General features: G+C 34.4%; 1 protein-coding gene across 7 annotated transcripts in view; it reads right to left on the reverse strand.

The window, feature by feature from the left end:
• TBC1D5 (TBC1 domain family member 5) overlaps positions 1-22869 on the reverse strand; it is a 560004-nt gene that overhangs the window by 392830 nt on the left and 144305 nt on the right. For 2 of the 7 annotated variants that reach the window (XM_047737648.1, XM_047737642.1), the window contains one exon: positions 13524-13717. The exons of the other annotated variants lie outside the window; for them this stretch is intronic. The gene's annotated coding sequence lies outside the window, so the exon portion shown is untranslated. Of the gene's footprint in view, positions 1-13523; positions 13718-22869 lie in introns of those variants that run through there. 7 annotated transcript variants of the gene reach the window in all.

Here is a 22869-nt window from a genome sequence, read left to right on the forward strand (position 1 = left end):
GAATGGACTAGAGGTAAAAGAGAATAATTAAAAGCTCTGAAAAGCAAATTTTAGACAAAATGTACAGTAAATATCAACATCACTAGTAGTTCAAGTATATTCAAAAAAGGACATACATACACTTAGAAATTAAATCCCTGCCTTTATAAACATGATGAATAACCAAATGCTTTAGGTTAATATATTTTTCCCACCAAGCACTTTATATAAGAATATTTTCTTTGAAACTCCAAATCCCAAACTAACAAATCCCAAAGTGTTCACTCACTAAAAATAGAAATCTTTATTTTTCCTCATTTACTCTGATACTTTTAGCCATGTCATAAACTACTATTTTTTTAGATTTTAACATCTTATCCTTTTATATTTTGGTGAAGGAAAAAAGAAACCTATATGTGTTTAAAACTATACAACTTTAAAATTGTTCTTTACAAGACATACATCTCAATTAAAAAAAAAAAAACAAAGAACAGGGGAACGAGGAGGAAGAAGTTTTAAAGGAAGGAAGGAAATAAAAATGGACAAGGATTGAGGCAGTATGAGTAGATTTCAGGTAATTTCTGAGGACTGGATAATTTTAATCTAAAAAGTCTCCATTCAATGGTAAGTACGTATTTTTTTTAAAATAGCACACTTATCTTAGATAATCTTCATAGTGGCATTTTTGAAACAAGCAAGAACAACAGGGGAAAAAAAAGTCTCTCCTTAGGTTGCATTTATTCAATTTGTGGACTCCTACTGCAGGTGGTCCTTGAGACAATATCATAAAAGATGTCTAAAACAAAATGATAAGTATGACCATTTATTTAAAATTCAGGCAGTTTTTCAAAACTCTATTTCTATTCATAGTGTCCAATTATCTACAAGATATATACAGGCTGAGGTACAAGCTATTATGATTGATTGATTTTTTTAAAAACAAAAATACTAGCACATACATACACAAAATGAATCTTATCTCCCTGAAAAGTATCCATTTGGGGCAGCTATACATCAATTCCACTGAAGAAAATTCAAAAAGAGGCATTCCTAAAATACTTTGATTAATGGATTATGTATACATCTTCCCAAAGGGACTACTTCAAAGGAAATAAACACACATTCGAATAAATAGGCTCTGATATATTTGTTAAAAAAATTGCCTCACTAATTTATTGTCACTTGTAATATAGAAAACAAACTGTTAAAAGACATAAGGTTCTCTGAACAAATAAATTTTCATTTGAAATTTACACATTCAAAATAAATCTTTCCTTGCTACCCAACAGTAAGAAAATGGAAAACAGTAAGTGATAAGAAGTTAAGTATTAAAAAACCAAGTAAACATGAAAGGCCATTATATGCACTACCTTCTGAGAATTAGGTGACTATTGAGGAAAAAGAAAAATACCTTCAAATTTACAGCAAGCATTCTGTAACAGATAGCATCAAATTCACTAAGGGTTGTCTCTGAAGTCTGCACATACAAATTTCGCACATTTTAGAAAGTTTTTTCATCTTTTACTTTCACTTGGGGTATATGCAGAAGTGGTTCTAATAACCAATAATTCATTTAAAATGTAACACATCTTGAAATACCACTACTAGAAAAGCAAACTACTGTCAATTACAGTTTAGCGCTTATAGTATAGTAATTTTTACTCTAATCCATGCAGTGTTTTCAAATAGGTATAATTAAAAATTAACTTATAACTTAAAATTACTGTATCTATGTGCCTAAAGAAACATCCACACATTTTAAAGTATACATATTCTTTACTTCATCTTAATCTTAAAAACTCTTCCCAAAGTAGTTTTTATTTAAAAAAAAAAAAAAAATTTAATACAAGGCATTTAAGTTTACCTTCTTCTGTTTATTTGTTATGGAAATGGTACAAAACAAACACTTTGACCACAAACCCTGGGTATTCAATGCCTTCAATCAAACCACTGCAATTAATATGAAATTCTAAATACAGAATATAATGCCACATAAATAGTATAACAGCCAAGTCCTGTCTGAGAAGCCATATGTTTTTTCCCATTGTTCAAAAAAAGGAGATGACTTCCCGTCACTTATGTTTCTGATTAGCAAGGTGATTTATGCCACAATCACTAAAAATGCCAGCAAGTGAATGAGAAAATGCATAGTGACTGCACCAGATGTGCACAATAAACAGGAATCCCATTGTAATCTCTGGTACTTAGTTTATATGAAGGTAATGTAGGAAACACTCTTGGATATGGCAAAGTCACTTTTTTTTTACATTTGACTATAAATGATATGAAATAAATTGTGTGTTTTATACTTTATGGCATGCATACATTGATAAATTAGGTACCGTTTTGTATCCCGACTTATCTACAAGACAAACCTGGCTAAGATCATGGGGATTAATTGCTTCAGAAGTGTGAAATGCAGCTTTTCCATTCTTTTCTGCACACTCAGTGAAGAAACAATGATTAATCACTGTTTAACTATTCTCTGGAGGATCTACAAGATTGCCAAAGCAGGACTTATCCTCATAAATCCAAAAAATACAGGTTTAGATTTGTTGCCAACAACCGAAAGAACATGAACTTAAACCCATTTGTTATCAGATTAAAATAATGTCGAGGTTTTAGAACCCCACTGATACACAATTCACTTTTAATCGGTAACTACAATAGGAAATTAGATGAACACATAAGATATAACAAAAGCACATGTATTTTATAAAAATAATAATGAAAGTATTTTTTAAAAATTATAAAATATCCTCACAGTTTAATAATGTCCAACAACATACTATTGAACTTGAGCTGATAATCTCCCTTAGCTACATAAATACTTCAATTGCTCTGTGCTACTTATAAAAATTAAAATACATGCTATCAGATGAAAAACACTTTTAAATGGTTATTTCATGTGGAAAATGGCTACCTATTTCAAGAAATTTTATTCCAGACAGCTACAGCTGAATGACAATTATGTGGATAAAATTACTTAGTTCCAATAGAACTAACATAAATATATTTATAAGTCTTTATAAGGCTGAAAATGTAAAACTCCAAACTTCAAGCCTATACTATAAATGATCCAAAAATAAGTAACATTTTGAACAGAAGTACATAAGAAGAGAGGTTTCAAATACATTCCAAGTAATTTAGGCTTTCTAAATATCCAGCCAATATTTCACTACATATTGAAAAAATTAAGTAACTCTTAAGTTGAGGCAAAATTAGTTCATGTCATTTATAAAATTCTGAACACATATTTCTAATAACCAAAACTTTATTTTGTCTCAACAATAAATAAAATGTTAGTTTCAAAATGGTCCAATAATGATAAATTAAAGATTTCTTTAAATGAGTCAGCTGTTCACAAATTACAAAGTATGCCTAAATGGGAATACCTAGAGTAAGAACTTCAAATTTCTATGTAAAGTAGAAATACAGTCACCTCTCAATTATAAGGGATCCATTGTCTATTTATCTGATTATATGTTCATATAACTTCTCCCTTTCAATTCATGATGCTTCTTTCAAGTCTACCAGCTATCACAAAGGACTAGCAGAACTGCAAAGTAGAGTTGAAAATTACTGGTCAATTTCACTGTCCATAAAAGTGAATAAGAGGAAGAGAATGTGAAGCAGATTCTGTATTTTCCAAACTTCAGTTTTATCTAGAGTTGGCTGTTTCTCCATTATTGAAAAGTGAGAGTTATGTACATGTATATCGAAAACCTAAAAAATTCATAATAAACTTAGCAAACAAAAAAAAAAGAAAATTGATTTTCCTTACATCATCCAATTTAAAAAGAAAAACATCTTAAAATGATATATTTATTTAGGAGTTAGCAGACTACCTGCCACATAGTAAACAGTTAATAAGTAACTGTTGATCAAATAAATAGATGAGTTCAGATTGGTTCTACTCTCAAAGCTGATGACATCTTAGAGCCTATTAACAGAGAATTACCCTTTCACCTCCCTAATGTTCCCAAAGATCTTCCCCACTTAAAGTTTTTTAATTCAATGAATAGTATTTAAGAACAATCTTTATGTGTTACTCTAAACAATTTATGTGTTTACTAGCATAAAACCACATAGAGATAATGGTTCATCTTATTTAACTTAGAAAAACTATTAGGATATAATTAGAGGTTTGAGGACGGATATCAATATTAGCTTACATAGGAACACAAGTGTGTCAAAATGAGATAGCTGGGATTTTTGCATAAAAGTCTGTGCTTATAAAGGGAAAGTCACTGCAAATGGTTTACATCAGTAACCTAAACACAGAAACCAAGTCCCAGGTGACAAAATGGCAACCCACTGGACAAATATATGTATGAAGCCCAGGGAAGGAGACACATTAAATGATGTTAAATGATAAAGTTATATAACAAGGAATCAGCTAAGAATACGATGAAGGACTGGTCTATGATACATAAACTATTCATCCATGAAAACATTTCCCTGAAGTATCTTCTCAGAGTCAACCCATGAAGTACTGGCAGCCTCATTACAAACTAATAGATATATTTCACATATTAGACAAAGATGTGATGTGGGTACACACCAAGAGAAAATGAGAGAACTTTTATTCTTGCCTAAAAGGTAAGGCAATAAGCTAGAACCTGCATTTAGAGGGAATCAAAATAGTTTCAATAAGCACAAGTCATCAGGGTGCCTGGGTGGCTCAGTGGGTTAAAGCCTCTGCCTTCAGCTCAGGTCACGATCTCAGGGTCCTGGGATCAAACCCCGCGTTGGGCTCTCTGCTCAGAAGGGAACCTGCTTCCCTTCCTCTCTCTCTGCCTCTCTGCCTACTTGTGATCTCTGTCAAATGAATAAATAAAATTTAAAAAAAAAAAAAAAAGCACAAGTCATCTTATTTCTATTACATCCATAATAGTAGGTGCTCCCAAAGACAGAGTACTAAGTACACTGACAGACAGTATACCAAATAGCCTCTCAGTAGATGTGTCCTAACTGCACAAGTAGTCTTATGAATATATAAGTGATATTACTCAAAATGTTCGCCAGCCCAGTGATCTAGGAACCCAGTACCAGGTTTTAGAAAAAGGTAGGGTCTGCAGCACCCACATGCTATGGGGAACCATAAGCACAAGGAAGCTGTTTTTTTTTTAATTTTACAATTGCTCCTGTCCTACCTGTTATCCTTACTAAATTAAGCTCAACAATATTTGAGCATAGTGAACAAGATGCTTAAATCATGTCACAAGACATCATGAGCAATAACTCCAGCCAGAAGTGGAGTTTCATCACTACAGAAAGCTGGAAACTTGAAAGGAACAGGTAGGAAGAAAAGCATTATGCGGCTCAGAAACACATTAGTGATGCCAGTAGTCATGCTAAACCAGAAAGAAAACACTAAAACAATGCTATCACTGTATCCCATATTCATCGACTGTACTCCTAAGCTGCAGTGACTGGGAGAAATAGGAGTCATAAGGAACACAGGAGACCCTTGGCATTCATGGATTTTTACATTCATAGTTTCACCCTTGGTTCCAACAATCTAGGACATGAAGCAATTTATTACTTTTCTGATAAGTGCATATGAACCATAAACTCCCTAAGGCTAGTATGAGACAGGAGTCAATGGCTCAGCTTTCTGATCTTAACGTAGCTTGATGGTTCTCTAGGACATATTATAGAAATATTTACACAAATATCATTTCAAAAACTTCAAGAGGTCTTTAATAAATGCTTGTAATGGGTCTTAATTCCGTTAACAACAAAAAATTTTTAACACAAAATTCCTAAAATGGAACCCACCACTCATCTACAGTGCTAACACAAAAAGCGCAAAAGGGTGAATTAACAGAATAAAATAATCCCAAAGAAGTGTGAAGCAACTAGTCATCATGATGCCTCTTCTATGCCACATACCCTGAAAGCAGTACAAAGCTTGACTGAAGATTATTAAACATGGATCTGTACATATCTCTGCCTTCCCTTCTATTACTAAGGACAGACCAACTATGCTCTTATCTAAGCCCAACCTCTCCACTTTTACATATTGCTTCAGCCATTCTCCATTTTCTTGTATCACCAGTTATTCCTCTTCATTGAGGAAATCTCAATACTGATTGATGTATGCTACTTCTCCTCTACTTAAAAAAAAAAGTCTTTTCTTAACTTCAACTTCCCTGTTAAGCTGCCATGTTTCTCCTTCCACTCTCCCTTAAACCCACTCCAATCAGATTTTGTCCTTTAATAAAACTACTCTTCTCAAAGTCACCAATGACCTCTCATTGCTAAATCCAACAGTCAAATCACAACTCATCCATAACTTCACCTTTCAGCAACATGTCACAGATGATCAGTCCCCTTCCTTGAAATATTTATACCATTTAGCTTCAATAGCTTTCAGATTTTCTGAAAGCCAAATAAGTTTTCCTCTTACCTCACTGAGTTTTCTGCCCCTGGCCTTCTCTACTAATTCTACTTTCCTTAACCCTGTTACTTAGAAATGCTCCAAAGTCAGGACCTTTAATTGCCTCCAGCTGTATTTACTGGATTACAAAAATATTACCCCTTTAAAAATACCATCTACAACTGACAATTTCCATGGCTTATCTCCTTTATCCCAGACCTCTTTTTTTTTTTTTTTAAAGATTTTATTTATTTATTTGACAGAGAGAAATCACAAGTAGGCAGAGAGGCAGGCAGAGAGAGAGGAGGAAGCAGGCCCCCCGCTGAGCAGAAAGCCCGATGTGGGGCTCGAACCCAGGACCTGGGATCATGACCCGAGCCGAAGGCAGCGGCTTAACCCACTGAGCCACCCAGGCGCCCCTATCCCAGACCTCTTAACTCTGGACTAGTATATCTGTTTCCTTGACCTTTCCACTTGGTATCTAATAAACATCTCAAATTCAGCATGTTCAAAACCAAATTCTTAGCCTTCTCCCTTTAATGTACATCTTGCATAATCTTCCCCTTCTTCATCAAATGAAACTCTACTTTCTATTATTCAGACCAAAACATTACTAGAGTCATTCTCGACTCCTCTTTCTCACTCTCTTGTGTAATTCAAATCTAATCCACCAGCAAATCCTGTCCAAACCACAATCATCTCTCATTTCTAACCTTCTATATGATCGCTCCGTTCCTGCCCTTGCTCTCTTAAAATAAATTTTAACTGATTTTAAATTAACTGTAATTCTTTTAAACTATAAACCAGCTGATACTCACCAATGGCTCTCCATATTATTCAAAATAAAAACTAAATACACATCTTAAAAGACCTAGATTCACAGTCATGTCTATAATTTAATCCCTACTACTGTCCCATCACTTTGCTGCAGCCACAATGAACATACTTTTTTCCTGAACACATAAGCAATATTCTAATATCAGGGCCTTTCCACCTCTTGTTCCCTCTGCTTAAGATGCTCACTCCTCATCTCTGTCAGGTTTTTACCAAAATGTTACCTTTTCTGAGAGGCTTTTTTTAACAACCCTACTTAAAATTTCCATCCCTCTCCCTATACTCTGAACTCTCTATCCTCCACTCCCTACTTTATTTGCCTTCAGAGCACAACCATCTACCCTACTAGATATTTATTTATCTTGCTTCTTGTGGACTTTGCTACCTTAAAACTGAACCTTAATGAAGTTAAGAATTTCTATTTTGTTTTCACTGTGATATCACCTAGAACATTTTTCAGTAAGTGAGACTAGTTTCAAATTTCTAAGAAGGAATAAGGGATGGCAGAAAACTGAGCAAAATCTTCAAAGTTTTGAGAAAAATTATTTTAAATCTAGAAATATATACCCAGCTAAATGATCAACTGTGAGAATAAAAGAAAAACATTAAAAAAAAGAAAAAATTCTAATATGTCTAATATGTATAGCTCAGAAAATACAACTTTCACCATTTAACCTTTTGAAAATTTACTTAAAGGAACCTAAGAATAAAGATGACAATGAGATCCAAGCAATACCAGAATTAATTCAGTAATATGACGACAAGAAATCTGAGACTGACACTTCAGCAAAAGGCCAAGGAAACGCTCGTTCACTAGTCCATACTAAAATAGAAAGTCCAGGATAAGTGAGATATTTCTTCAGAGAGAACATAGATAACCTTACAAAAATGTTATTTTATGATGTAGGAACCTGGAAGTACAATTGTGGTGTGCTATCCATAGTAATAGAGACATAATTCTCCTATGAGAATTAAACATAAAGCGTGGTATCTTAAAACTGTGGCTAAAAACAAAGAACTATACACACATACACACACACACACACACACACACACAAAATATCATGGTAGAAATATGAAATAAAATATAGTAATGATTTTGAGAAAATGAAGAAAAGTAAGAAATCTTTTATTCTGGAAAACAATGACCATGTGTTGGTTAAAGCTGGAAGGTTTAAAACAATTCAGTGATATTCTGAATTGATGTATAATTGCTACACATGAAATATTGGATATAATTATTTCTCTACGATGTTACTTGGCTCAAAGGCATTCACAATGATCTTAAGATCATAATGATCATTCTGATTATCGAAAAAAAGGGAAAATAACAAGTGCTGACAAGATGTGGAAAAAACTGAACCCACATGCACTGCTTGTGGGAATATCAAATGCCGAGTCTGCTATGGTAAAAAATTGAGTGGTCCCTCAAACACGTAAAGAATTATAATATGACACAGAAATTTCACTCCTGGTATATATGTAAAGAAGCTGAAAACAGGTATTCAAAGAAATATATGTAAATATGAATTCATAGAAGCATTATTCACAATACCCAAAAGGTGGAAGCAAACCAAATGTTTATATATAATATACAATGGAGTATTATTTGAATATGAAAAGTAATGAAGTACTCACACACTACAACACAGATGAACCTTGAAAATAGTACGCCAAGTGAAAGAAGCCAGACTTAAAGATCACACACTATAGGATTCCATTCGTATGACACATTCAAATACAGAATGCAGGCTGACACATACCAGGGATTGGGGAAAGGGCAGAACGAGGAGAAACTGTTAAAAGGGTAAGGTGTTTTACTTTGGAGTGGTGAAAATGTGTGGAACTACAGAGAAGTGGAGGTTGTGCACCACTGTGAATGGGCTAAATGCTACTATTTTCTCAATTTTAAGTTATGTGAATTTCACCTCAAGAAATAATTTAAAAAAAAAAGAAATGACTTTAAAATAAAAAGATACTCTGCTTTTAGATGAACATTTCCCTATTTTCTTATTATCAAAATATTTAAATATTTTCATAGTCTTCCTTCAGAGAAGAATGCTATTTTGGAAGACTCTTAGGAATAAGTATTTACGGTTTTGATAAAATATTTATCTAAAGTTCACTTATTTTTCATTTTAGTTTTTTTTTTAAGATTTTTATTTATTTATTTAATTGACAGAGAGAGTATCAGAGAAGAGAGAGAGGGAACACAAGCAGGGGGAGTGAGAAAGAGAGAAGCATCCCTCCCGCCAAGCAGGGAGCCCAATGCGGGGGACCCTAGGATCCTGATATGAACCAAAGGCAGACACTTAATGACTGAGCTACCCAAGCACCCCTAAGTAACATTTTTTTTTTAAAAGTTGTATTTTTATGGGGCGCCTGGGTGGCTCAGTGGGTTAAGCCTCTGCCTTCCGCTCAGGTCATGATCTCAGGGTTCTGGGATCGAGCCCCGCATCGGGCTCTCTGCTCAGAGGGGAGCCTGCTTCCCCCTCTCTCTCTGCCTGCCTCTCTGCCTACTTGTGATTTCTCTGTCAAATAAATAAATAAAATCTTTTAAAAAAAAAAAGGTTGTATTTATAAAATGTTAGACCAGTACCTCTCTATAGTACAGGAGTAGGAATTTTTTGGTTTTTTACATTTTTAAATTTTGTTCAGCTGTATTAGGTATAACGGACCTCAATATAATGTAATATAAAATATTCAAAGCATACATCATGATTTGATGTACATACACACTGTAAAATGATTAACTGATAAACTGGATTAATGAAATCAACACATCCATCACTGTACATACTTTTTTTTTAGTGAGAACATTAAATTTCTAATTTCTTGGTAAATTTCACTTCTATAATACAGTGATATCAACTAGTTACCATGTTATACATTAGATCTTATTCATCTACTACTCTGAATAGTATGGATATTTTAACATATTAATTCCTCCAAGCCATGAACACAGAGTATCTATCCATTTTTTCCTACCTTCTTCAATTTCTTTCATCAATGTCATAATTTTCAGTGTACTGATTTATTCCTAGACATTTTATTCTTTTTGATGCATGTAAATGGGGCTGTTCTTTTAATTTCACTTTCAGAAAGTTCATTGTTAGTTTACAGAAATACAACACATTCCCATATATTGACTTTGTATCCTGCAGTTTTACGGAGTTCATTTATTAGTTCTAACAATTTTTTTCTGAGGTCTTTAAGGTTTTTACATATAATACCTCTGCAAATACAGTTTTAAATCTTCCTTTCCAATGTGAATGTCTTTTATTTCTTTTTGTGCCTGATTGCCCTCACCATAATTTCTAGTACTAGGCCAAATAAAAATGGTGAGATTGGCTCTTTATATATAGGGAACATTACCTCATTCACCATAATTCCTCACTGCAACAATAACTCTAACATAAATAAGTGGATTCACACCAGTTCAAACCCACATTGATTAAGGGTCAACTGTATCACCTCCTCTTCTGTTTTTTGGAGGAGTGTGAAAGGGACTGGCAATACTTCTATTTTAAACGTTTGGTAAAATTCACCTGTTAAGCCATCCAGTCCTGGACTTTTCTTTCTTGGCAGAAAAACTAAATTGGTTTTGTTTGTTTTTTTATGTTCAGTTAGCCACTATATAGTAGTACATCATTAGTTTTCAATGTAGTGTTCAATGATTCATTAGTTGCGTGTAACACCCAGCGCTCATCACAACATGTTCCTGGAAGCAGAACAGCCACTCTGGAAAACAGTATGGAGGTTCCTCAAGATGTTAAAAATAGAGTTGCCTTACGACCCAGCAACTGCACTACTAGATATTTACCCCAAAGATACAAATGTAGTGAAAAGAAAGGCCACATTCACCCTAAATGTTCATAGCAGCAATGTCCAGAACAGCCAAACCGTAGAATGAGCCGAGATGTTCTTGGGAGGTTTCCGAATACTAATTCAATCTCCCTCCTAGTGACTGGTCTGTTCAAATTTTCTATTTCACATGATTCAGTCTTCATAAGTTGTATGTTTCCAGGAATTTCTTCTGGGTTGTCTAATTTGTTGGTGTATAATTGTTCACGGTAGTCTCTTATGATCTTTGTATTTCTGTGATGTCAGTTCTAAAATCTCCTCCATAGTTTCTAATTTCATTTTTTTGAGTCCTCTTGTTTTTGTACATCTAGATAAAGTTTTGTCTATTTTGTATTTAAAAAAAAAAAAAAAGTTCTTGGAGTGCCTGGGTGGCTCAGCTGGTTGGGCATCCAACTCTTCATTTTGGCTCAGGTGATCTCTTGAGTAGTGGGATCAAGCCCTGCCTCAAGTTCCACACTCAAAAGGAAGTCTGTTTGGGGCTTCTCTCCTTCTGCCCTCCCCCCACTCACTTGCACTTGTGTACTCTCTCTGAATAAATTTTTTAAATTAAAAAGAAAGAAAAAATAGCTCTTAGTTTCACTGATATTTTCTCTTGTCATTTTAGTCACTATTTCATTTATTTTTGCTCTTTGTTGTTTCCTTTCTTCTAATTTTGTGCTTAGTTGGTTCTTCTTTTTCTGGCTCCTTGAGGTATACAGCTAGTTTTCTTTATTTGAGCTCTTTCTTGTTTCTTACTGTAAGCATTTATCATTATCACGAACTTTCCTTTTAGAATTCCTTTTGCTGCATTTCATTAGGGATAAATTTTATCATTCTTTTACTTTTCTATATACACCAACCTTTCTAGCACAACTTTTATAATCAGGAAAAAATACTTGCAATTTTTTAAAGGATAAAAATGTTAAATATGATAGGAATGAGTAGTAGAAGAGGTCACTTTGGGAAAGGATCTGAGTTATTCTCAACTGATATACAGGACTTAAAACAAGTTAAAAATGTTTTAAATGAGGAATGGCTTGAGGGCATCATCCTTCACATAAAATTTACATTGACAGAACAAGCAAGACAAGGATAAAGAAATATACACTTTACTATAAAGGGATGATTATGTCAAAGATTTAGCCCCTTTTCAAATCTTGAGATTTGACCATCTGTACCTGTGTTCTCACTATAGAAGAACCAAGTTAAGTGTTCTGGTGTTTCCCAGCAGTTACTCAGCTCTTGGACCACACCATTTGATAGCTTGTAGTGAATACGGAGAGAGAAGAAAAGCATGGAGAAGACAAGAGAAATGGCAGCTTGACTAAGACAGAAAACAAACTGTCTGATTCCATTTACGTCCTGAGTTAGTCATTAACATATAAGCGATCTAAAGTATGGTTTTTAAAACTGCAAAGGCAATCCATTAAGAGATAGGGAAATAAATCAGTTACAGGAAGGAGCATGTATTAAATGAAATATACAAAAGTTAGAATAGAGCATAGCATACATTCCAGTTAGGGTTAAAACTATTTCAACTTCTGTTTGTTTCATTGGTACATTTATACCTGTGGAAAATGGCTCATAAATATAACATTCATTTCTTACAATGGGTTGTGGTTTAAAAAAAAATGTGAACGTCTCCAATCTGAGATATCTTCAACTCCAAATTCAATAGTTCTACTTCTGCTACTCCTTTAATAAATTCAGTGAACAGGGTGGGGTGGGGTGCCAAAGGGACAGAGACAGATATGGATATAAAAAGCATTCTATATGGAAACTGCTAAAAGTCTCCCAGCAGGAAAACCTTTCTAAGTCTCCTCTTAAGGCTTGGTTAAAAGAGAAGGAAAACAATTAGGAAAAAAACTGGAAACCAGTGACTAGATATAAGAAGTGGAAAGAAACTGATCAGAGAACTCTGAGTAACTGTTAGAGAATAACATCATTCCTTGAAGAAGTCTACAATCTAAACATGACAATATGTATAAACTCTCTCTTCCTCACACACACACACACACACACACACACACACACACACATATACTTTTTATTTTTGAATCTATAGAACACATTACTATAATAAGGATATTGTTACAGATAAATGTCTTTGTCCCTTCAAAACTCATATGCTGAAATTTTAAATCCCAATGTAATGGTATTCAAGTGAGGCCTTCAGGAGGTGATTAGGTCATGAGGGTGGAGCCCTCATGAATGGGATTAGGGCCCTTATAAGAGGAGACCACAGAGAACTTTCTTATTCCTTCCACCATGTAAAGACACATAAAGAAGATGGTGGTCTATGAACCAAGTACTGGAACTTTTATCTTGGACTTCCCAGTCACCAGAACTGTGAGAGATAAATTTCTGGTGTCTGTAAGTCACCAAGTCTATGGTATTTTTGTTAGAGCACCCCAAACGGACTTAGACAGGTATTGATGGTATTCAAATTTTGAATGTACATTTTGAATAAACATATGCTTACCTTTCAAGAGACCTTTATTGATCCACAAATCTAACTGACACTTGAAAATGCATGCTCTTGTAACAGGTCAAAGATGACTTCAGACTCAGTACAAAATACAAGTCTTGATCGGCAAATGCAAAGCAAAGAAGAATGAAGATATAGAGATCAGCTGAGCTTTCCCTCAACTGAGATGCTGGCAAAAAAGCAAATACCTAGAAAAATAAATGAAATCGCTTCAAACATTCTATCCCAGAAGAAATCCTAAACCAAAGCAAACAATGAGAAAGGAAACCTGAAAAAAATTTATAACATATTATTTTAGGCTTTTAGAGAATAATTGTTAGCCTACTCATTAATCATTTTTTCTATCACCTGTTTTAACTCTTGAAAGGAAGGAAATCATTTCATTATATCTACAATAAATGGCATTATAACACAAAAATTTTTAAATCAAAACACCTCAATATAAAACAAATCACATGTTAAACTTCATTTCACTGAAATGACATAAAAGTGTTCAGATAATGAACATACTATTCTAATACACAGTAAAATAATATCAAGTATTGAAATTACATAAAATTAAAAAATGGAAATTTGACATTTGAAAACAAATGTGGAAAACAATTCCACTGAAAAGGATTCCATAGTATTAATAAAATGTAAAATTAGAATACTGATGTACCAGTATAACAAGTAAATATTATTTGTGAATTAAAACTTAATTTCCGTAGCCTTTTTGCATAAAGAAAAATATCATCTTTAGTAATATTCTTCTAATAATCATACCTGACATAGATAAAACCTGTATGAAATCTGCAAGAATGAAAACTGATCTTAAACAGCTATCTAATTTTAAAAAATCTCTTAATAAACTACTAAACATTACCACCACTTTTTTCCAGATTTCATTCTATATTATTTTACTCCCTATAGCCAATTTGAACTTATTGGTGGCTCAGCATATGTACAAAAGGACAAAAGTAATTAGGTAATATAATGTGAAACATAAAAAGCACAAACTGGAAAACATTATAAATAGATATAACTGAAACATAGTGAGATTCAAAAGAAATTACTTAAAACACATTTTAGCATCATAGGCTATTAAAACCAAATAACAAGGTACGATTTCTAAAAAATGGGAATGAATGTGGCAATGATCTCTAGACAGATTAACAGAAACTTTTATGCTCTAATACTGAATACAATTCATGTTTTCATTGTTTATAAAGAAAATGATTTATGACATTCTGGTGTAGCATTTTCCTATTTTAATTTTCAATCTTACCTGAAAAATTACCAACAACTCATTTTCAAACTATACAATATACATGCGAAACATACTTAAATATGGTCAACACCTCCTTGGACAGTAATATAGCCACATGCTTCTTCTGTATGGTTGAGCTAAAAGTTATTACACCACTAAAATAAACCAAGTCTCTATTTCTCATCTTTCCCTTGTAAAAATACAGACCATTTTTATTCTATGGATGGCTCTTTAGAATGAAAGACATTCAAATATCTTTCAACTATTCCAAGATATTCCAAACAAACGTATGTTTATTTAACAGTTAATATATATATTCATTCTACAGTGTCAACAGCATTCAGAGAATGATGGCTATTTCTTCATGATGTGGAACAGTAACCAAGAAAACAACTGACAATATAATCAGAGTCCTGAGAAGTTATAATTTGTTCTAAATACATACTTCACACTCAGGTCAATTTTACATTTCTTACACTGCATTGCTTGGATCATAATTTACTTTCTTGCTCTAATAGAATATATCCAATAAAATATCTCATCGGCATAACCATCAGAGAAACCAAAAAGGAGAAAAAAGACTACAATGTAAAACTGGTAACACAGAGGGTTCATCTGTATAGTAAGACTGCATGAAACCAGACTTCTTCAGCAACCCACAGGCAGAAAAAATGTTTACCATAGTCTCATTGAAAGGATATACCAGTTCTTTTTCTAGTTATTCTCTATGGAATTGCATAAATATTGAGAAATCTAGAAATAGATATACACATGCACATATAAAAATTATTGTCAGTGTATAAGTTACTGCTGCCCTGGGACTGCAATAATTTATGTAACATCTGTTTTCATATTTTTCTAATTTTTTTCCTAATTAACATGCATATTTAACGCATAAATACTCAGACCACCTCTTTTTTCTGCTGAATGTGCCTCTTTATTTTTGAAGTTGTGCACTCCTAGGGAGAATTCAGCAGAGATGGTAACCAAAATCTTATTGAAAGCGCTAATTTTAAAATGTAAACAACAGTACTAAACCAACTTTCAAGAAAAAACTAAAGTCTTAAGAGTTTTCACAATAACCATTCAATCTGCCAACAACAGTCATACATCAACTTAAGGTCCAAATACCAAAAAGAAGGTATAAGCTTCATTCCAATATTATATTAATCTTCTTGATTTCTTTTTAATTTTTATAAAAGCTGAGAAACCTGTTATTAAATCTATGATTCCTTATCTTTGTAAGTTTTGGTAGTATTTTTAAATTGTTATGTCTCAGGCAACTAACATACAGGAAAAACATTCCATATGGTAAGCATCAAGAAGTATGTAATCAGCTATATGTTTTTGAATTGTAAACTTCAAATCCTGTGCAGATGTGAAGAAAGGGGAAGTTTTTACTCTGAAGTGCATTCAAGTACAATCAAATTCCAGAAGCTCTTAATCTGTACTAATTCAAAATACTACTTATCTTTATTCTTAATAGAAAAACTAAAATCAGAAGCTAATCAAACAAATGTTACAATACTACAATACTAAATACTACAATACTAAAGTATCCCCAAAAAACAATGTTTAATATGCCAATACTGTGACTCCATCTGTACCTCACTTAACAATTAAACACTTTGTATTTTAACTGCCTAAGTTCTATATTTCAATCAGTCATTTATTACTTCTCATCTGTTGTTAGGACTGTTCTAGGCCTTTGCAAACACTGAAATTCTCAACCCTCATAGAAGTTACATTTTACTTGGGAAATCAGAGAGTTTCCAATAACAATGTAAATACATAACTGCAAACAGAGATAAATGCTATTAAAAATATGGGAAGGGGTGAGCCATGAGTTTTTGTAACAAGAGACTGATTTAGCTCAGAGGGTCAGCAAAGACCTAAAGAAAGACTATTAGATGAGATCTGAAAAGTATGAGAAATGTTACAGTCTAGGCATAGCAAGTACTAAGGTCCAAAAGCACTAAGGGAAAAGGCACATTCAAAATTAAAAAAAGAGAATGAAGAAGCCAGTCATAGCTAGAGAGGGAATATATGTAAAACAAAATGGGGCACAAGTCAATAAGGCAAAATTACTAAAGAGTTTTAAATACAGTATGACAATCAATTATACATTGAAAATTTATCCAATTTGGCTGACTTATGAAGAGCAGCAAGAAAGGTACAGGGGAGAAGTTAGGTGTGAGATGACAGTATCTTAGACTGAAGCGATGGTGGTAAAGAAGGTGAAGAGAAGGCAGAAAGAGATTAATGGGCAATCAGAAGAATTTGGTGAAAGATTAGATTTTGTGGAGGATGAAGCTTGATAGCAATTCCATTCACTGATATAAGAAAATCTGGAAGAAGATCAGTTGTTGGGAGAAATCGCCCAAGTTAGAATAGGACATATAATGGGATTACTCATTAGAGAAGTCTTCTAGGGAGTTCAATGTAAACATCTAGAGCTATAATAGTCTGGATTAAGAACAGTCTGGGCTAGAATCAAATGTAGAATTTATTAGGATATGGATAGAAAAAAAAAAAAAAGATGCCTACATTGCTTTCCCACCTCCCCGCAAAAAAATCCCGCACACATGTTATATCTTCCTCATTTCTAGCTATCATACCACATCAGAACAGAAAGACATATACTTCATAATGTGACAAACTCATTTAGCCTACGACTGGTTAGCACCATAGGCATATTTGCCTTACATTGCTAAATAATAGTTATCATTTATTATAGTGCCCACCTCCAATCAAAACCACTAAAAATATGCTGAAGCACTCTAAAACTGTGCATCAGGTCACTGATCCTCACAATAACCTCTTTTTTCCCCCATTTTATTTTCAGTGTCCCAAAATTCATTGTTTATGCTCCATGCAATACGTGCCCTCCCTAATACCCACCACCAGGCTCACCCAACCCCTCCAAAACCCTCAGTTTGTTTCTCAGAGTCCAGTCTCTCGTGGTTTGTCTCCCTCTCCAATTTCCCCCATCTCACTTCTCCTCTCCATCTCCCCGTGTCCTCTGAGTTATTCCTTATGCTCCACAAGCAAGTGAAACCATATGATAATTGACTCTCTCTGCCTGACTTACTTCACTCAACATAATCTCTTCCAGTCCCATCCATGCTGATACAAAAGTTGGGTATTCATCCTTTCTGATGGAGGCATTATACTCCATTGTATATATGGACCATATCATCTTTATTCATTCCTCCATTGAAGGGCATCTTGGTTCTTTCCACAGTTTGGCAACTGTGGCCACTGCTGTTATGAACACTGACGTACACGTGGCCCTTCTTTTCACTACATCTCTATGCAGTTGCAGGGTCATGGGGCAGCTCTATTTTTAATTTTTTGAGGGATCTCCACACTGTTTTCCAAAGTGGCTGCACAAACTTGCATTCCCACCAAGAGTGTAAGAGGTTCCCCTTTCGAACCACATCCTCTCCAACACTTTTTGTTTACTGTCTTGTTAATTTTGGCCATTCTAACTGGAGTAAGGTGGTATCTCAATGTGGTTTTGATTTTAATCTCCCTGATGGCTAATGATGATGAACATTTTTTTATGTGTCCTCTAGCCATTTATATGTTTTCTTTGGAAAAGTGTCTGTTCATGTCTTATGCCCATTTTTTTTTAAGATTTTGTTTTTATTTATTTGACAGACAGAGATCACAAGTAGGCAGAGAGGCAGGCAGAGAGAGAAAGGAGGAAGCAGGCTCACTGCTGAGCAGAGAGCCTGACACGGGGCTCGATCCCAGGACCCTGGGATCATGACCTGAGCCGAAGGCAGAGGCTTAACTCACTGCGCCACCCAGGTGCCCCATGCCCATTTTTTTGATGTGATTATCTGTTTTGTATGTGTTGAGTTTGAGGAGTTCTTTAATAAATCCTGGATATCAGCCCTTTGTCTGTAGTGTCATTTGAGAATATCTTCTCCCATTCCGTGGGCTGCCTCTTTGTTTTGTTGACTGTTTCCTTTGTTGGGCAGAAGCTTTTGATCTTGATGAAGTCCCAAAAATTCACTTTAGCTTTTGTTTCCTTTGTCTTTGGAGATCTATCTTGAAAGAAGGTGCTGTGGCTGATATTAAAGAGGTTATTGCCTATGTTCTCCTCTAGGATTTTGACAAATTCCTGCCTCACGCTGAGGTCTTTTATCCATTTTGAGTTTATCTTTGTGTATGGTGTAAGAGAATGGTTGAGTAGACTAGTGGAACAGAGTAGAGAGCCCAGATATGGACCCTCAACTCTATGGAAAAATAATCTTCGACAAAGCAGGAAAATATATACAGTGGAAAACTGACAGTCTCTTCAATAAATGGTGCTGGGAAAATTGGACAGCTATGTGTAGAAGAATGAAACTCGACCATTCTCTTACACCATACACAAAAATGATCCTCACACACAATAACCTTAGAATTTAATGATTATTGAGCTTACTTTTCAGATAAGGATGCTGGAGTTTAGGGAAGTATCAGAGTTGCTAATAAAAACAGGAAGTGATAGAGGCACATTTCCAACCCAAGCATACCTGAAACCACAGCATTTTCTTTCCACTAAAAATGAGAGAAGGAGGTATAGTGTCAAGAGTCTGGTTTCAATCCTGGCCCCGGAAGACCACTTAAGCTCTCTTATATTTCCTCACCTGCAATTCTATATTGCTAGGAAATACTGACATTTTAGGAAACATATAAAGCCTCTGCAACAGCTCACTGGGTTGTGCATCACCATGAATGTGACTTGTTCCTTCAAAACAGGAGTTCCAGTTGAGGGAGGACTTAGAGCAGAAACCATGTCTGACACCAAAAGCTTTGAAAATTTCAGAGTATAGGGCATGGCAGGTCATCAGGAACAGTACCTCAGCTTGCCCCTGCTCTCCCTCTAATGGAAGAATAGTTGTCATCAAAAGAGCCAAAAACCAATACCCTAAAAGCTGTAGGTGGAGAGTTCAGCAGTGGTTCTAAAACTTTACAGCGCATAAAAATCACCTGAGAAACTTCTTAAAATGGAGATTCCCAAGCAGATCCTCTCCAGGATTCTGATACAGAAGTGGAACAGATCACCCTTCAATCTTTTTAAAAGATATCTACCTACAACAACCACTTTCCATTCTTCAACCACAGAATTTTTAAATTATTTGTTGAACCTATATATTACTTCCTACAACAACCACTTTCCATTCTTCAACCACAGAATTTTTAAATTATTTGTTGAACCTATATATTACTTCATTTCATTCAAATAAATCGTACCAAACTTGGGGCACCTGGGTGGCTCAGTTGGTTAAGCATCCAACTCTTGATTTCAGCTAAGGTCAAGATCTCAGGGCTGTCAGACTGAGCCCCACATCAGGCTCTGCACTGGGCACGGAGTATGATTAAGAGTCGCTCTCTCCCTCTGCCCGTCTCTCCCCATGAAAATAAAAAATAAACTGTATCCAACATTTCAGATATTTTTAACAACTACTATCAAGGTCCTTTCCAATGGAAAGAAGGATGATTAAACAAAAGCAGTTTTATCTATACATAAAATGCCTCCATCAGAACTTATTTTCCTTAATATAGAATTGAGTCTTATGATTAAAACAAAGTCATCTAGAGATACATACGTCAAAAGACAGAGGAATCTTTAAGGGAGATGAATGATTTATAAAGAAAACCTTATCACAAAAGTTAACCTTTGGTCAAAAAAACCATATTGTTGATTAAAGAATCTTGTAAGTATATAAGAGGATCTAATACAGTAACAGTTATTCAAAAAATTATTTAAGAGACTACATATAACCCTATCTAATGATACTAACAGATGCTAACATACACTAGTACCAAAGCAGCATTCAGGAAAGAAAATGTCTACTATATTTCCAGACATTTCAGATCACTTAAAAGATTAGTGTCTATCCTCCTTCTTTCTATATGAACCGCATTGTCATTATGGAAGCATACATTCTAGTCACTGCCCTGGCAGTTCCCATAAACCTGATCTACTGGCGTACTCAGTCAGGGCTGCCTTAACAAAATTCTAGTGACTTAACAATTCCAGCAAACTCCAAAACTCCAAGCTTTCATCCAAGATTAACTGAATTTAATTTTTTTAATTTTGAAATTTCAAGATAGATATTGTTCTTTCAAGGCTTATCTGTGATGCTAAATAAGGGCAGTTAAAAATTTAAAGTCTAATACATAGTATCTCCTTGTATTTTTATGATCAAAGAAAGTACCCACTGAGGTTGTTTTTGATCCTGTGACTTACATTAAGACCATGATAGGGAATAGAAAGCTAAAAAATAATAAAAGTTGCTTAAAACAGAACTTCAGTAACAGTAACATCGGTTCTATACTGTGATGCTGATATTTATGTGGTATATCTCATTTAATGCCTTCTCACCTCCACCCTAACCAACCCCCAACAACAACAACAAAAACAGCTAAAAGGGGCCTGAGTATACTAACTTTCTCAAGATCTCATCATTTACAAATGAGAAAGCTGGGATTTGAACCCATGTGATCTGAACCTACAGACTACATGGTCTTAACCGTTATAACGTGCTACACTAATTTAAAGGCAATGTTAAAGGTAATTTACCTGACCATTACTCAGGCTATTCATGAACTCCCTTAACTTTATAAACCTTTATGCAGCCAACAATCCCAAAAATACTGACACAATATAAATCTGTTTTTCTGGCTTTTATGTTAAATGAAATGCTTTCATGTTGTCCTAATAATAAGCCATATCTTCCTAAATGACTCTTCACCTCAAAATAGTATATAACATTATTTTCTCTCAAACAGTCATGCTCATTTTCACCAACCATAGTCAGTACCAAGTTAGATCCTATACTACCAGAAGCCCCAGGGAAAGAAGATACTTCTTTGTGATTTAAAGATTGTATCTTCTACTATTTCTCTCAGTGTCAATAAGATAATCTCTCTTCCCTATATCCTGGTTCCATTTAGGAGCCATTTAGAATCAAGCTGTAAATACCAAGATCAAATTAGCTTAAAAATAAAAAACAGGTCAGTCTCAATTACTCTATTTAAATGAACCAAAAGAAGTTGAGTAAATTTTGGGGCGCCTGGGTGGCTCAGTGGGTTAAACCCTCTGCCTTCAGCTCAGGTCATGATCCCGGAGTCCTGGGATCGAGCCCCACATCGGGCTATCTGCTCAGCAGGGAGCCTGCTTCCCTTCCTCTCTCTCTGCCTGCCTCTCTGCCTACTTGTGATCTTTCTCTCTGTCAAATAAATAAATAAAATCTTTTAAAAAAATAATAATAAAAAAATTAAAAAAAGAAGTTGAGTAAATTTTGAGAGTTGCTTTGGGCACTTGAGGTTCATTCCAATCTTGAAGATCAGTCTAAATGCCCTGAGAAAAGTCAGAAAACTCTAGAAACTGTGTTTTCCCTACAAAAGTTGAGGATTCAACCTGACTCCACGAGATGAAAAATTCCCTTATGCTTTGGTCTTTGTCCATTTCCTGTGGCAGACATAAGGCATGGCCTTTTCAAAGTATACATCCTCCACAGTATAATAAGGAAATAAGCATATTTGTAATTAAAGTACTCCCTTCTTTTAAGTAACTTCCTGTAACTAAAATAAGATTTTTGAAGAAATTATTTTAATTAAACAGGCTGAAAGTTTAAGCACTGTCCATAATTTTATTTTGTATTCTTAAATTCTCAGTTCCAGCCTAATTAAATTATTCTACATCTCATTAACTACTCCTCCTTATGTTATTCCATTTGTTTCAGAGTTCCTTTTTTTAATCTGTTGCCTTTTTATAGCATTACCTGACTGTCACCTTTTATCCAATGAATACTGCAATTTATCTTGTTCAAACTACGCAAAAAGAAAAACTCAAACCATATTGATTGTACTGGAGGAAAGTGTATGAAAGTAGTCACTGCCTCAATTTATTCTAGAATTCTGAGGAAGCTTTAGTTCTCATAAAACAGAAGTGGACAAAACTAATTATAATCAGAAAGAAAACAGATAATAAGTTAGCCTACAAAGAACTCAATTATTGAAGATATATTTTTTTCTGCTCTCTGGCTCATGACTTTCCCATTACTTACTTTACTATCAAAATACTGT

This window comes from Lutra lutra, chromosome 1 (genome assembly GCF_902655055.1).
Source record: "Lutra lutra chromosome 1, mLutLut1.2, whole genome shotgun sequence".
NCBI classification, from domain to species: Eukaryota; Metazoa; Chordata; class Mammalia; order Carnivora; family Mustelidae; genus Lutra; species Lutra lutra.